Source organism: Equus asinus, chromosome 11 (assembly GCF_041296235.1).
Source record: "Equus asinus isolate D_3611 breed Donkey chromosome 11, EquAss-T2T_v2, whole genome shotgun sequence".
In the NCBI taxonomy this organism is placed as follows: domain Eukaryota; kingdom Metazoa; phylum Chordata; class Mammalia; order Perissodactyla; family Equidae; genus Equus; species Equus asinus.
In genome coordinates this window covers 33,350,586-33,362,065 of record NC_091800.1, presented here as the reverse complement: position 1 = coordinate 33,362,065, position 11,480 = coordinate 33,350,586, and positions in this window count along the sequence as shown.

Below are 11,480 nucleotides of genomic sequence, written 5' to 3'. Positions count from 1 at the left end.
CCAAATGTCCTTTATTACATCAATATTCATTGAGCACCCTGTCTGCACTAGGCATGGTGCTGGGTGAAGCTGAACAAAGGACACAGTCTCTGTATTAAAGGACAGTCTCTCCCCTACAGTCGAATAGGAGAAACAAGGAAACATCACAGAGTGTTGAGCATTAAACAGACAACACAGTGAGGTTGCACAGCATAGCAGTTCAGTCTCTGTTCTCTGGAGTTAAAAAACCTGGGTTCTAACCCTGATTCCAGGCTGTGTAACCTTGAGCCAGTTCACCTCTGTCTATGCCTCAGTGTCCTCACTGTTACGGGGGCATAATGACTATAATACTATCTACCTCACAGGGTTGACCTACAGAAAGAAAGCAATTAACAATAGGGATTAACGTTATGAACGTGATATATATAACACACTCTTGAGGGAGTCAGAGGAGGCTTCTTGGAGAAGCTGAGTTTCAGAGGTTGTGTGGGGGAGGGTATGAAAGATGAGGAGAAAGACCAGCTCCATCATTGGTGGGGCCCACTGCAAAATGAAAATGCAGGTCCTCTTTTTCAAAAAGTATTAAGGCTTTCAAGACAGTGACAACAGAGCATTAAAGCAGGTGCAGGGTCCTTGTAAGAAGGGGGTGCTTGGCAGCCGTGAAGCTCGTAAGCCCCTGAAGCCGGCCCTGGAAGAAGGCATGTTCCCCGTAACCCCAAACACGCGATTCATCCTTGGACTCCAGGAGGGGTGGTTTGGGCTTCCTGAAGACTGAGTCCTAAGCCTCTGGATGAATGGAAGCTGCTCTGATGGAACAACAGCCTCAGAAGTGAGCTTGCAGGTAGCCAGATGCTCTGGCTGCTGTATCAGTTTGTGTGCATGCATGTAAATGATGTCACTGCATCCCCCAGTCCTCCAACGCTGTCTACAAGCAAGAGAATGCACAAGGCCACTTTCTCGGGTCCCTTTATCTGGCCTGGGATTCCTGAAAGAAATCAGTGGGAATCCCAGGGTCTGAGATTCAGGAGTCCTGGGTCTCAGTCCCAGGCCCATGCTTAGGGCAAGTCCCCTCACATCTCTGGACACCCGTTCCTCACCTGTGAATTGCAGGGAGTGGACTCACTGATCTCTAGGGTCCCTTCTGGATAGAATATTCTGTGTTTCTGTGCAATAGTAGCAGGAGGAAGAAAATAAAAGTCTGCAAAGCCGGAGTAAAGTAACAATAATTTTAAAACAAGCTATATACCTGCTGACTTTTTAATATACCATTTCTGGTCTGGAAAAAAACAATATTATGCAAAATAAAATGCTCTTGAAAATCCCATAACATCCCCGTGTGTGTTTCATTTAGCAGGTGTGGTGTATTTCACGCCATTAAGGCTTTGGGTAATAGGGTCTCTGAAACCCAATCACTGATAACACTCTATTTAGACCACTCGGCATGAGGAGCATATATTTCCTGTACATCACTGGCTGGTTTTATTGCTTAGAACATTTGCATAAAGTCAAATAATTATCCCCAGGAGGTGGATCATTTGCTCCTGCTTTTCCTCACCTGAAGTCACCATCCTTCAAACCCCCTTCCCGGAATCGTCTGCCTGACTCACAACTGAAATCGTCCACTGAGCAGCAAGCTCCAGGACCTTGGGTAGACCCCAAAGGCTGCCAGGACCCAGTACTGTCTCCTCTGGAAACTACCTAAGGAATTTGCCCTCTTAGAACGTGGGTTCTCAAACTGCAGCGTGCATGGCAATTGCCTGGAGGGCTTATTAAACATGATTGCTGGACATGACTCCCAGAGTTCCCCAGTCAGTAGGTCTGGGATGAAGTTTGAGTTCTTGGAGTTCTAACAAAGTCCGAGTGATGCTGTTGCTGCTGGTCCCAGAACCATACTTTGAGAACCACTCTACGTGAGAGTAAATAGTAGCAAGTTGCTAGTCAACTCACAAGATGAAGGATTTCTACAATATGATCAGGTGAAAGCTCTCCTCTGCATAACGAAAAGAAAGGCAGTCAGAAATTCTCTGAGGTTGAGAGTCAGTATCTCCCAACTGAGCATCAACCTCTGCATAGAGACATGGGTGTTTTCCTGGTGGCCACTCACTTCTGGATATTGCGGGGCACTGGGAGGAGAGAACCAATGACTGGCTGCTTGCAGGAAGTCTTCAGTCTGCTTTGGGAAGAGGCCTCAGTCTCAGCCTCAAGTAGAACCACTTTTCCCAAGGTTCCACTGCTCCCTAAATCCTAGAGCCAACAGCATCAAGATCGCCTGGGAGCTCCTTAGAAATGCAGAATCTTAGGCCCCACCCAGATCTCCTGAACCAGAATCTGCACTTTAATAAGAATCCCAGCAATTGGTATACATATTAAGGTTTGACAGGCACTTCCCTAAGGAACTTGGGATGGGGAGAAACATCTCTGGCACAGAGCAGACAGATTTTTCAAGGGTGAATCTCTTTCTCCTGCAGACTTAAGCCTGGGCTAGAGTCAAACTTGGAGAGAGAAAGGCGGGAGGAAGAGGACATACGCATAAAGTAACATGTATCCTTGTCTCCCAGTCCAGACCTATGGCAGCCTGGTGTGCTTGTCATGTCTAGGCCGGAAGAGGGGCTGCAAACTCTGATGTCAGGAGGGTAGTATGTGATCAATGCATGAATTGGGTGATGATGCCTTTGACCAACTCGAGGGTGCATTTCTTTCTAAAGGCTTTCAGCTTCAAAACTTTGAAAACACTGCGCTAGCCAAACAGAAGTGTTAGCAGGCTGGGCTCTGTCTGCAAGGTTGCCAGTTTTTGATCCCTGCCCTAAAGTCATGATAGTATTGGCTAAAATATGTTGCCCACTTACTTCATGCCAGGCACTGTTATCATTATCCCCATTTTACACTTGAGAAAACTGAGGCAAAGGCAAACCAAGCAACTTGCCCTCAAATTATGCAGCTAATAACGAGCAGAGCTGGGATTTGCGTCCAGGCAGGGTGGCCACAGAGCTGCACAAGACAGCGTCCGGTTAGCAAAGGCCACTCCTGTGGCTGAGGAGTGGCATCTACCCCAAAGGGAGATAGAAGCAGACTCTCCTAGAAGAAATCAGAACTTGTCAGGTGGTCTTAGGATGAACACAAAATTTATCATCCCAACTGAGATGCTACTGAGAATAAAAAGTGGCACTATTAGTAACTATGCTGGAACGATGGGTGTAAACCAGAACGGCCCCCAGCCAACCAGCAGCCTTGGAAGGCTCATTGTGGGGCTGACTCTGTGATGGGACTAAGGCTTAAGGATGGTCTAGCCACTCTGAGGACAGACAAGAGACAAATGGGGACAAGACAGCTGAAAGGGAGAATGAGTAAACCATTCCTCAGAACCAGATCATCCAATTGGCGGCGGTGTGGTTTATTTCCTCCATTTCTGCCTGTTTTTCTTTATTATCCACAAACTCCAGTGAAGACTTGTTAAATGCACCCCTCGCCCCCCTTTCCAGCCTCCCCCCACAACAGTTAGATAGAACTAGCCAAAAGGGAGGACACAGGATGAAGCAAGGCCCAATCTTCCCTTTCGCTCCATATGGAGATTCCTCCCATTATTATCATCCTTAGAGGGTCCAGTCTTACAAGAGGAAACTTTATACCTAAAATTACGATTCCACCTTAAAGTCTCTATAGCAAGACACTCATCTGGGAATCTATGACTCTAGACCCAAGCAAATAAATGCCTTGATCAATTTCAAAGAGCTTTCACATACCTATCTCATTTTGCCCTCACAACAACACACAAGATAGGTTATACTATCTCCATTTTGTACACGAGGCTCAGACAAGAGCAGTGAAAGCCACCAATTCTGAAATGGAGGTCATCAAACCTGATGAAAAGCAGGATTGATTGGGCTGGGTCCGTTAACTGGGAATAATTACCGTCTCTTTCCTTTAGGAACTCCCACAGTGACCATTGGGTGGTTCCTCTTGAGTAAATAAAATAAGTGAGGAAGCATTTTGTTTTGTATAGGACTGGCTTTAGGCAGCAGGTCCACACAAGGGAGCAGCCCCTGGGTCGTGCCTGGTCCTGGTTCATCTTTCTTCCTTATGCAGCTGCCAGCAGATGTCCTTCCCACAGCAGCCCCAGCCGTCCAGATGGCACGGGGAGTCTAATCACCATTGTTAGCACGGATAGTGCATTCCAAAAGAGGAGAGAAAACCAGCCAGCACAGAAAATCTCTCTTCTCTCTGAGGAGCCACCTACTGCCTGTGTTTAATACAGATGAGCATCCCTCTATGCCACTTCTGCCATCTGTGTCTGAGGGAAAGGACTAGAAGGCCCTTCTTGCCTCAGGAACCATATGGAAGCCATTAAGAAGAGTGCCCCTGCCACTCTTTGCCCCAACCCTGACGAGAAGACATTAGCCTCAAAAACTAAAAAGTCTGACAAGACCAAGTATTGGCAAATATGTGGCACATTGGGATCTCCTACACTCTGCTGAGGAGACTGTAAATTGCAACAACAACTTGGGACACCTGTACAACATTATCTAGTAAGGTTGAAGATACCCACTTTCTGGAACACTACAGTTCCACTCTGAGGTGTGTGCCCTATAGAAATGCAGGCCCACATGTGCCAGGATACACAAACTAGAATGTTGAAAGTAGTGTCATTCATCATTACCACAAACTCCAAACAACCCAAATGTCCATCCATAAGCTGTGGTAAAGGCAATCAATACCATTGCCATTGTTAATATACAGCAATGAAAATGAGTAAATGGAATCTTAAGCGAAAAAAAAATATGAAAGACAAAACAATACACATAGTATGATTCCATTTATACAATGTTAAAAATCATCAGAATATCAAAAACATCCAACACTACACTGCATTGTTTGGAGATGCATCGGGGTGTGATAAACATTAATGGAAAGCAAAGAAATTATTACCAAAAGTTAGTATTCTTTAGATAATTCTGGGGGAAGGAAGGAATTGTGATGAGGTGGCAAGGGTTGGGGGTTCATATATAAGATGCAGGCAATATTCTATTTCTTGACCCAAGGGAGGTATTTAGACAGGTGTTTGCGTCTGTATCTGCATGCTCTGTGCATTTTTCTGTTGACACGTTATGCTTCAGACACACACACAAAAAAAATGTTCAAAGAAAAAAAGGCTCTCTCCTCAGGCCTGATGGCAGCTGCCCCCTACTGGAACCCAAGGAAAGTGCAGGTTGCGATGGGGCCTATTTGGTGTGTGGGAGGAGGGGAGGTGACGGGGAAAGAGAAGCTGCAGCCTCAGAAGAGTTGAACCCACATCCCTTTCGGAATTTTTTTAAAGTTTTATTCATGAGTTGTTAACCATTTTGTTTAGCAAATCGGTTTATCCCAATGACCTCTGTGGAGGCGGCAGATGGTGCTAAAGAAACCCCCATAAATGCAGCCCCGTCTGTTTGCTCACCCTCTGTTTAGGCGTGGACCGCTGTTCCCATGGCTCAAAGAGCCGCTCAGAGAGGGAGGGGAAGGCGGGGCGGTGTCAGCCGCAGGCTGGCGGGCGCTGTGGGGATGGATATAAACGCGGCCTTTACAACAAATAGCAGCCCCAGAACTTTTTCCTTGGCTGTGAGAGCCCCACAGATATCGAAGCCTGGGAACGAGAGCTGCTAAATATAATCACTGGGGCAAGAGCCAGGGATGTGCAGGAGAAAAAAGCGTGGAGAGCATGAATTTGTATGACAATCCAGTGAGGAATTGTATGAGAGTAAGGATAAGAGCCAAGAGGCTAGAACTCGGAGCTCCCTGAGGTAGTCAATAGTCCCATCTGGTCCTTCCGCTGCAGGAGAGGGTGTGCAAAGCGGGGCCTTTTCCAGGCCCTGACGATTCTTCTGAAAAGGAAAAGCCAGAGCAGACGTTGTCAGGGGCTTAAGTCCTGAGAGGGATGGGAGGCAAGAGAGAAAGTGACAATGAGATGTAGTTCCGTTCTTTCATATTTTGTGAACTGGCATAATGGGACTATTCATTAATCAGGTTAAAATGTGGTTTTCCTCCATGTCTAATGTTAGCAATAACCCAATTTAATAAAAGAGAAAACTTGTAAGAGTCCTTGGATCCGTGCTTTGAAATGACATGTTGCTTCTCCTGCCTTTTTAAATTTGAAGATGTTTAGATTTCCACAAGCTAACAAAGGCCACAGTTCTCAAAAGTCTGAATCAAGGACTTTTGATGCTGTTTCTGATTTGTTGCCTTGAAAGGGTCGCCCCCAAGTATAATGACACTCCCAAGCCCGAGGTTTCGGGAAGCTATTCCAATTCAAAAATGGCTACAAGAAACAGATTAAATATAACTCTCCATTTACTCACCAAATGTTTACTAGGTGTGACTAGATGCCGGGCATGGAGCTGGATACTGGCTAATGATGGAACCTCCTGTCTGGTGGAGAAGGAGGGTGATATAAATGCAGTATTATTCTGGGTGGTGAGTGCTCTCATGCGGGAAGAGCAGGGCACTGTGGGAGTACACAGAAGGGGCTTCTCACCGGGCTTAGGGGGTCAGGAAAGGCTGCCCAGAGGGAGTCACATACAAACTGAGATGTGGAGGAGGAGCAGAAGCTGGCCAGGTAAGTGACAAAGGAGAGCAGTGTTCTAGGGAGAGGGAACAGCATGTGCTAAGGCCCAGAGGTAGGCAAAAGATGGTATGCTCAAGGTGCAGAGCCGGCAGCCGAGAAGTGGTAAGAAATGAAGTCCTAAAAGCAGTCAGCACCAGAGCCTAAGGGGCCTCAAAGGCCATTTGAAGGAGTCAAACTTTGTTCTAAGCACTTGGGGAATCTCTGAAGGGTTGTGAGCAGATTTCTAGATTAGAAAGATTATGTTGGCTGCTGTGTAGAGCCTAGATTAAAAGAAAACAAGATGAGCATTAGGAAGAGATGTTGGGAAACTATCTCAGTATCCTGATATGAGATGATGGTGAGCCGACCAGGAAGTGGGGGTGGCATGGAGACACAGGGGTGGGCTCCAGGGAGAACTGATGGTTCTGGAACACAGAACGGGGAGGACCTACAACTATTATGTAGCTTTGCTTCACTACCCTGATGAAAAGAAATGCTTCAGAACACAGAGCATTACTTTCTAACATGAGCAATTAATCATTTTGTTTCAAGTGTGATTGTGCACCTACTATGTGTTAGGCATGGACCAATGTTAGGGATTCAGCAGTGCCAATAAGATGCTCTGTAACATGCCAACATGGCGCCATCCCTACCTAATGGGCAACAGCTCTGAGATCAGAATGACCTGGGTTCAAATTTTGGCTCCACTTGCTCTCCATGTGACCAAGGACAAGTCATTTAATCTCTCTAAGCTCATTCTCCTATTTATAAAGTGGGAGAACAGTGCCTGCCTTCCAGGTTTGCTGGGAAAGTTAAATTGGGTATTGTATGTAAAGAGTCTAGCACAGTCCCAGACACAAAGGAGTTGTCCGTAAATGGCACCTATCGTTATCACCGGTGGTGGTGGCAGTGGTGAACTTTTTGGTATTGCTTCCGTAATTCAAGTCTACAAATCCTGTTTTAGCATAGCCGGTGAATCCTGTGCAGACGTACAAATGTTGTTCCCTGTACTTTTCTGATGGTTGTTACGCAGGCAAAAGTCAATGCTGTTGTCCCAAGTGCCCAGCTGACAAAGTAGCACAGTTCAAAAGAACATTGCTCAGACACTTACAGGCCAGGGAATGCAGTGAGATGCCACCAGCATCAGTATGGTCACCTGGACATGACGGTGATGATGACATCTTTGAAATATAGATAACTCTTTCCTCTCAGATCCCATTCCCAAGAAGATAACCCAAATGGGTCCGAACAGCTTTGCTGAACCAGCACAAGGCTTTATACCGACAATAAGAAGACTAAGAACACATCCCAGATTGCACAAAATGCTCTATGCACGGAGCTTAAAACATTCCCCGGCAACACATTGCTGAGAGCAGCCCAAATGCGGTTGCCCAGGTGGCAGAGCATCCAACGATGGATTGTGAAACAAGAAAACAGAAAAAAGATCAAGAAAAGTGGTGTGACCTTTGGGAGACTGAAAAGCAGAATGAGGCCAGAGCTGCATTTAGCTCCAAACTAAACCGACACTTCATAGACCAGGAGTTGCATCTGACTTTCTTCTTGGCTTCACTATTGCTTTTTTAATTTTTTTTTTCAGCTTTGCCAACAACGGGTCAAAACAGAATCATCCTCAAATGCTCTGACATAGAAGCAAATCAATCTGCAACCCAGCCACATGGGGCTGAAACTATATGGAGGATGGATATAATAGCAATGTAGTAGAAAAACATTTTGAGATTTACACCAAGGTTCTCAGGCCCTGCAATATCCTTGTTCCAGCTACCCAACCCTCTCTCCCCAGGCAGACACTTCAGCATCCAACACTTAGTGCCTCAGGAAAAGGATGGCACAGCAGAAATGTTGAGAGAGAGAAAAAGTCAATTCTTGATGTGGTAGTTTCAAATTTGAAACTCACAGCTGAGTTTAAAGCAAACACTTTGGCATTCCAAAAGCTTAGAAGAAAGCTATTGTCCTAGGGGGCTCATCCAGAAATGGGTGCAAGCAAAGGAGAAGTGAAGGTCGCTAGACATTATTGCGTATCCCCACCACACCCCCAGGCGAGCGCTGGTGGAAAGGGCACAGTAAAGACCCAGCAAGGATTCTCTGAATTTAGTAGCTTTCCAGGGGAGGCCAGCATGGTGGTGAGGCAGTGGCGTGGGATGGCTGGGTGAGGACTGCGGACAGCCAGACCTCAAAGAGCCCTTCAGCACTCCCAGCATGACATGGGGTACAGCCAGGTCTTCCATGTGTCCAAGGAAAGAGCAGAAATAACCGAGTAAAAGACAGATCTGGAGGTGCCTTGCAGGTGGGAGGAGAAAATACAGCCACCATTTTTGCTGACAGAAGCCCAGAGGGCTGATGGGAATGTGGAAGGGGGAGCGGCAAGAAATGACAGCAACCAGCGACCACTCTCCTCCCCAAGGACAGAAGTGGTCTGAGACCCTGAATTGATTGAGATTAAATTTCCACTACCTGGCAATTTGAATGAAGGCTTAAAAAAAGAAAGAAAGAAATTAAGTCCAGGTATAAAAAACAAAAAAAATTCGTTTTACATTTTTGCGCACCTAGCTGTGTGGCATCACTGTCATTATTAATGAATGTTACAGCTACTCTTTTCTTTGTAAATCGCCTACTACGTGCCAGCCATCAAGGGTGGCACATTGTACCAGGTAGTTTATAAAAATTGCCCTACTCATTCCTCCCCATAACACTCTGAGAGGGCATATTATGCTCTCACTTTTACAAATAAGAAAACCAAAGCAGAGGTGTGAGTCCCTTGCCCAAAGCCTCATAGCTATTAAGAAGCACATCCAGGATTTTACCTAGGTCTTTCTGGGGCACAGCCAAGTGGCTTTTGCACAAATAATGAACTGGAACGACCATAAGCAGCAGAGGTGGGAGAAGGAGGTGCTGAAATTTAATATCACACGGTGGCATGCTGGCAAGGCGGTGCTTCCACCCTTTGCTCCTAGCAACATGCTTAATTCCCCGTGGGCTGGCACCTAAGGGACACAGCATGAGTGACACACGTGCTCTTCCAGGATCCAAGATGTGTTTTCCATAACTCCTCATGCCCATCTGCACTAAACACTCAGCACATGCTAAGCTCGGTCTGGAGGAGTTAGGCCTTCAAGCTTCCTCACGACCCCCCCCGGAGTGCCCCTGCCTCTGGCACCAGGAAGGACAGACCCAACAGGAGCTTGGTTTGTGTTTTAGGAGATATCACAAATCCCTGTTCAATATGCATTTAGGGATGATTTATCATTCGCTCAATGGGCTGATGGCTTCCTGCACTCTTTGATTTTAGGCCTCTCATCCTGCTGGTGGAGCTGATGATGGCAAGGCAGCAGAGCCCTGACAGAGGGAGGGAGGTAGCTGTTTCAAACTTGTGAATAAATGATCCTCTAAGGAACAGATTTGAGCTAAAAGGAGAGTTTTGCACTAAACCCAGTCATTTAGATACAGTCATCGGCTTCCGTAACGCGCATCCTCTTCTCACAAAGCGTCGTAGTCCAGTTAGGAGGTGGTTTCCTCACCCTGGGATGTTGGAGGACCATCTGAAGGTTGCAATTCAGACCTCGTGTATTCAATGCTTAATTGTCACCATATCTAACAGTAAACCCCTTATCTTCCAAACTAAATCCGCTCTTCTAAAGCCTAAAACCAATATCTTAAATCCTTCTCATTTTTTTCTATTCTCTACCCCTCAAAATCTATATTATGTTGATTCTTCCTTCTCAGTAATTCCCAAAAGTGTCCCTTTCCTGCTCTCCAGTTAAACCCTGCATGCAAGTGTAAATCTCTCCCTCTAACAATCGATCTGGCCTCTTGGGCATGTCCCCCGTTGGTTTCCTGCTTCTGCATTAGTTTCCCTTTAACTTTTCCAGTAGCGTCAATCTTACCTTCCTCTAGGACTACGAAAGCCCAGATAAGCAACCTGCTTCTCAAAAATGAAAGAGAAAAATATTTCCCCATATGCTTCTTCTGAGTCAAATTCAATATGATGATTCACCTTGAGAACGACTCTGCTCCCTCCTGCCGCGGACTATGGATTCACTGTCGGTAAATGAGGTCAGTTTTCCTCCACGACACCTGGAGTCTAGTAATACCAGAAGCATTTACTGAGCTCCTGCTCTGTGCCGCACTCTGTGTGTAATGCCAGGATCCACAATGGATTTTCCCTAACTCTTCATGTCCATCCACACACAATGCTTATACGCACCCAGTAAACCCCATCAGGAGGGGGTCAGGCCTACAAGCCTTCAGGTGCCCCTCCTTATGCCCATCTGAATACACGCGTCTAAATTGCAACTTTCAGATCGCCCCCAAACATCCCAGTGTGCGGAGAACCCACCTTCTAAATGGACTACTATTCTTTGCAAGGAGAGGATGTGCATTACGGAAGCTGATGGCTGTTTACAAATGATTCCGTTAAGGGATATAAAAATAAAAATAATAAAATACAAGCTCACATTTAATGTGTAGAAGATGGGAATGTTCACAACAGCACGTAAATACTAACTCCAGCTCTCAGCCCAGGAAGACAATCTTCCTCACCCTCTTTAGTTCCATCTTGGCGCTTATTCACAACGAATTGCAATTGACAGATAACTTGCCCATTTCCCTGACTAGGCAATGAGTTCCTCAGAAGCAGCAACTGCTTAATTCACTCTTGAATCTCCAGTATCTGGCACAGTGCTTTGTACTTGGCAACAAGAAAGTGCTCAATGAATATTTCTTGAATGAATGAATGAACAAGTGATGTGCCATAAGAACAAATGAGGTAGATCAGAAGAGCCTTCACAGGGAAGGTAAAGCCTCTGCAAAGGTTTGGAGCTGTGAAAGACCTTCAGGCATTTGTGGAATGGCAGGTAAACAAATGTGCTGGAGCATTGGGCTGGTCCCGAGCAGAAAATCAGACTGGACG